Consider the following 6,000-nt stretch of genomic DNA (forward strand, 5'->3'; position numbering starts at 1 on the left):
GTGAAAAGGCAGTCCACTCAATGGGAGAAAATATTTGGAAATCACATATCCGATAAGGGTTTACTATTAAGGATATATAAAGAGATGTTACAACTCAACAATAAAAAGACAAATGACCCAATTAAAAAATGGGCAAAGTAGTTGAATAGACATTTGTTCAAAGAAGAAATACAAATGGCAAAACAAAACAAAACAAACAACACATGGAGAAATGCTCAACATCACTAATGATTAGGGAAATGCAAATCAAAACTACAATGAGAGATCATTTCACACCTATCAGAATAGCCACATTAAAAAGACGGAGAGCTACTAGTGTTGGAGAGGACATGTAGAGATAGGAACGCTCATTCAAGGTGGGAATGCAGACTGGTACAGCCACTGTGGAGGACTGTTTGGCAGTCCCTAAAGACGTTGAATATAGACTTGCCACATGACCCTACAATACCACTATTGGGTATATACCCAGAAAAACTGAGAGCAGTGACATGAACAGACGCCTACACGCTTATGTTCATAGCGACATTATTCGCGATTGCCAAACGTTGGAAACAACCCAGGTGTCCATCAACAGATGAAAGGATAAACTGTGGTGTATGCACATGGTGGAATATTATGCAGCTGTAAGAAGAAATGAAGTTGTGAAGCATATGACAATGTGAATGAACCTGGAGGGCATTACGTTGAGCGAAGCAAGCCAGACACAAAAGGACAAATACTGTATGATTGCATTACTATGAACCAAATATGTCGTGTAACATATTGTATGATTAAAAAAGAATTTAGTTAAACAGGTACGTAAACTGCACCAATTGATTTTACAACTCAGAGTCCTGGCCGCCCGCTTTCCTTGGAGAGCTTGTGTCTGTGCTCGGGGAGCTCTGCCACTGGAGACAGCCAGGGCCCAGGGATCCGCTTTGCAGGGCTGGAGCAGCCCACCTGGCTAACAGCTCCCTGGGGCAGGGCTGCTGCCCCTGCTGCCTCCGAGCACGTGGGGACATTGAAAAGAGGCCTTTGAGCAACCGTCACTGCTGGTGTTCCCTCGGGAAGCAACCTTCCCGGTCGAGAGGGTGGTTCCCGAGCCCCGGCCCCAGTCCCGCTCACCGGCAGTGGCTGCAGGCTCTTGCCTGTCTAAACGGTCCCCCTTCCTCAGGCTCCTAGTCCAGTCCCATCTATGCCCCCTCAGGACCTTCTGCTTTGGGGTTCGCACGGTCCAGTACCCTTCTCAGAACCCCCAGAGCCCTTGGTGAGCTTCGGTTCTGAGTCCTTCCCTCATGGGCTTATTGAGTTCTGAATTCATTTATTCCGTCTCTCGTTAAGAGCATATTTGATGGGTGACAACTTTGTGCCAGGCCTTGGATGAGCCTCTGGACATTTTTTAAAGCTCAGGACATCTGCTTCACGCGGCCTCCCTGGCTGAAACGTGTGCTCCGGGATGTTGGGAACCGTGTCTTTTTGGTGACTGTTGGCTTTGTTCTCCTTGTCTTCCTGTCCCATCATCTTGCAAAGCATTCCCCATCCAAAGAAGTGCTCGAGGCATTCTTCCAGAATGAATTAATAAGTGAAAGAAGCACACAGTCAACCCAGTAACCTGGAAATCAATCTAGTTAACAGCTTAAGCTTTTATCATGGAGAGCCACATACCCTTTGAAGTATGGTAATACCCTAATTCTAAAAAAAAAAATACAAAATTAAGAAGTTGTGCTAAAACTATTCCAATAATTCAAAATTGAGGGGGAAGATGATTCTCTTTCTAAAAGACTATTTGGCTTTGCAAAATGGTTTACTGCAGAGTTTCTGTAATTTGGGAGCTCCTGACTCTAGGACATTCAACCACAGTCAGCTATTTAGTGATGCAAGGTTCAGGAAGTAGGGACCCAGTGACCCTACGTCTTACCTGCCTGGGCTGCGGGGGTGAAGAGCCCTGTTCCTAAAGGCAGCCCTCTGACTGCCGCAGCTCCTCCTGGGCTGGAGCTTCCCGCAAAGGCACCTGCAGAGTTGCGGCAGGTGACCCTTCTACATCACTCAAAGGCTATTGTGATGCCCTGGGTGAGCAAGCTTTCTAGCCAGGCCTTTCAGATCTTGGGCTTGTGAGAAGTAGGGTCCTTTCCTTCTTCCTGAAGAGCCCAGCTGTGCAAGAAGAAAGGATAGAAACTAGTACGGAGAGGAGTATCTAATCACTAGGACTTTCTTTTCTGGAGGGACTGTCCCAAGGACAACATGAAGTTACAGACCTGGTGGTACTGAGACAGTGGCAAGTCCTGAACTTTTCAAACTAGACCTGAGGACGTCGGGGTTGGCAGCAGGAGGCAAGGTGTCCAGCTGTGCCTGGTCCGAGACCGGATGAGGTGCCACCCAGCTGCAACCGGAGGCTTTCAACTGTTTGAAGACAGAGTTCAGATCAAACCACGGCCATCACCAGAGCACTGCTGTTGAGACAGCAAGTCGCAACCAGAGAAGACTAGAATGGCAAAACTGTTCATTCAGAAAGAATCTTCTTTTTTTAAAAGATTTATTTATTTCTCTCCTCTTCCCCACCCCCAGTTGTCTGCTCTCTGTGTCCATTCGCTGTGTGTTCTTCTGTGACCGCGTCTATCCTTATCAGTGGCACAGGAATCTGTGTTTCTTTTTGTTGCGTCATCTTGCTGTGTCAGCTCTCCGTGTGTGTGGCTCCATTCCTGGGCAGGCTGCACTTTCTATCGTGCTGGGCGGCTCTCCTTACGGGGCGCACTCCTTGCGCATGGGGGTCCCCTATGCAGGGGACACCCCTGTGTGGCAGGGCACTCCTTGCGTGCATCAGCACCGCGCATGGGCCAGCTCCACACGGGTCGAGGAGGCCCGGGGTTTGAACCGCGGACCTCCCATATGGTAGACGGACGCCCTAACCGCTGGGCCAAGTCTGCTTCCCCAGACAGAATCTTGATGAAAAACAAAACCTAAACACAGCAAGAGCAGTGTTACCTGCTACAGGCTGGCCTGGGTACAAGCACACCTCCCAGTTAGGAAGAGTTTGGGACTAGGAAGTAAAGGGTTTCCATCAGGTTCCAGAGGGCACTTAGAGACCAAGGGCTAAGCTGGGGCCCCACTGGGTGCTTAACCCTCATGGAACGGACCAAAATACCAGAGTCAGGTGAGGCAGCGTTTTGTTGAAAGTAGCCCAGACGGGAAAGAGGGAAGATGTTAGCACAGGCCCACACCGAAAAAAATGCCAGATGGTTCTCACTGGCCGAGTCAGCACCGTCTGCTGGGTTAGCTGTGTAGTTAGAGGTGGTGGTAACTACTTGCCTCAACATTGCCAGTTCCGCACATGCATGGAAGGCAGCGGTCTCCACTTGAAAGGAACGCAGGGACCTGCCTAAAGTCATACAACCAGGATATAATGAAGGTGTGGCTTTTTGAATCCAGAGCTGTCTGGCAGAACCCAGGTTGAATTAAATTTTAATTAAATATGTTAATTTTAAGAACAGTAACTCATGTTCTTCAAGGAGGAGCAAGTAAACAAAGAATGTGTCCTTTGTGGAAAAAAAAAAATCTGGCAATGATGAACATCAGTTTAGACAGATGGAAGTTAAGAAAGAGAGCTTTATAGAAAAAAAATTGTAGACCATGCTCTACATGTTATATATAGATCATATAAAAATATATCTTAAATAAGTTAAAAATTCTCTAAAGAGCCAAACTAAAAACAATGCCTAATCTATGCAGTGTAAAAGTTATGGGGATCAGTCATGACAAACTCTTCTAAACGGGCTGCTTTTGCACAGAGATGCTCGTTGATGTAAATTTCTGCAGGCCTGTGCCCTGCTTCCTGACTGCAGATGCACAGATTTCAGTTCTCTCCCGCTTTAAAATGGCCTCCACGTTCTGGCCTTTTCTCCTTCCCCAGTTTTGAAAATGGCAAGCTAATGCTTCCTTATAAGGGGGTTACCAGGATCCTGCCGAAAAATTTGGCCATTGAGCTATCAATCTATCTTTCCGTGGTTTCAGATCTCATGTCATAGAGTCATTTGATTCTCTTAAAGGCAAAATATTGCCAATCCCTTCTGACCACCATATGGACAATCGTCGCTTTCCCTTAAAATATCCAAAACCTATCTTGGAAGCTTGTTCATTATAACTCTTCCCTGGCACCTGCTGTCAGCTCACTGTTTGGGGGTTCCCCCTCTCTCACTTAATCTCATGTTTCCTCCCTGGTGATGTCAAAGAGCTAAGAGACCTTCCTCATCTGCCCAGAACCTCTGGATATTTTTTAAGTAATACATGTTCATGTAATCCAGAAAACACAGAAAACCCTAGTGAGAACATTAACAGAACCTGAACTCCTTCACCTACTATTCGTGCTTGAGCTCATTAGACACATCGCAGTTACTACTTGGGGTTCGGTGCCACAGATCCTTAGAGCCCCATGAAGGCTGCACAAGCGCAGCCTTGCCTGCATCGCGGGATGGCTGGGAAGGGCAGCCCCAGAGTCCACGCTCTAGTCATCTGGCTGAGTTAAGGCCTCTGCTACCTCGGGGCTCAGTGTCTCCCCATACCCAAGCCTACTCCCCCTGAATCCCACTTCAGAGAGCTCCTGCGACTACCCCCAAGAAACCACCTCCACCCAAGTCTCTGTCTCAGAATCTGCTTCTCAGTAAGCCTGATTGAAAAGGATTGTTCTGGAAGCAGTCGGAGAAAGTGGCCTAAATTGAACTTCAGAATTCCATCCCCCCTGACGGCTTCTCAGTGATGATCTCACTGGGGGTAGGCTGGCCCTGAAGTGGTGCAGTTATGGAAACTTTTGCTTATGGCACAAAGGATAGGATACACGTGGGTAGAAATACACCGGCAGGTGCATTAGCTCAAGAGGTGGAAGGAAGAAGTCATGATGAGGACAACGAGACTGGATGACTCATGATGAGTACCATCGGTGCTCTGGAAGAGGATGGGAAAAGTCTGAAGGGCCTTAATTGCCAGTTGAGGCAACACGTGCAAACAGAGGACCTCCTTGGCTGCCCTTTGAGGGACTCGTTTCCTGCAGCCAGAGGGCAGAACACTGACGAGTCAGCTCCAGGACTTACAGATAAGGGCAATGTGGCCCCTTACAGCCTCTTTACTGGTAGAGAAGACTGAGTTCTGAGCCCCAGCAGATTTGCTCCACCAGCATCAGGGCCATGGTTAGAGAAATGGAGACCTAAGATTTGGAATCAACGCCCTCGAGAACTTTGAAAATTCCGATGTGCCTAAGCTCTGTGGGCCTTCAGCAGCCGCCCTCTCCTCTCTGTTAACGGTGAACGCTCCCCCTTTCCTTGAAGACAATGCAGAGAACTCTTCCTTGAAAAACAGCCTGCCCCCCAGACCCGTAGATCAGGCTGCGTGACCACGTAACATGCCAGGACGTGCTGGACCCGCTGAGAGAGGAAAGAAATGAGCCAAGGGAATATAACCTGAACGCTAATCACACGCAGCGGTCAGATAAACTCGAACTGAGAGATAGTCCACAAAATAACAGACCTTAACACTTTAAAAACAAAATCAAAGAAGATAAAGAAAGACTAAGAAACTCTTTTAGCGGGAAAGAAACTAGAGAGATAAGACAAAAGCAGTATGAGATCTTGGACTGGATTCTGGACCAAGGAAAACAATAGCTTTAAAAGACATTTTTGAGACTATTAACAACATTAGAATATGAACTGTGGATTAGACAATAGTGTATCATTATTAAATTTCCTAAATTTGGTAATTTTTCTGTCATTATAATAAGGAAATATCTTTTTTCCTTAGGAAATTAAAAATGAACTACTTAATGGTAATGGTGTACATTATCACCAATTTACTCTCAAATGTAGAAAAAAAAATGTGTGTGTGTATCTCTACTCCTCTCTCTCAAAAGCAAATGGGTCAAAAGTTAGTTGCAGGGAGTGGATATGGCTCAGTTGTTGAGCGCCTGCTTCCCACATGCAAGTTCTTGGGTTCAATCCCCAGTACCTCCTAAAAACAAAAACAAAAATAAAAACTTAC

At 46.7% G+C, this 6,000-nt stretch overlaps 1 protein-coding gene across 1 annotated transcript in view; it reads right to left on the minus strand.

Annotated features, from left to right (window-relative positions):
- Positions 1-1,977, minus strand: part of SPMIP3 (sperm microtubule inner protein 3) — a 37,606-nt gene extending 35,629 nt beyond the window's left edge. Inside the window, exon 1 of the mRNA XM_004449610.3 lies at positions 1,898-1,977. The gene's annotated coding sequence lies outside the window, so the exon portion shown is untranslated. The remainder of the gene's footprint in view (positions 1-1,897) is intronic.
- Positions 1,978-6,000: the final 4,023 nt, after the last annotated feature.

The sequence above is a fragment of the Dasypus novemcinctus genome, chromosome 13, assembly GCF_030445035.2.
Source record: "Dasypus novemcinctus isolate mDasNov1 chromosome 13, mDasNov1.1.hap2, whole genome shotgun sequence".
In the NCBI taxonomy this organism is placed as follows: Eukaryota; Metazoa; Chordata; class Mammalia; order Cingulata; family Dasypodidae; genus Dasypus; species Dasypus novemcinctus.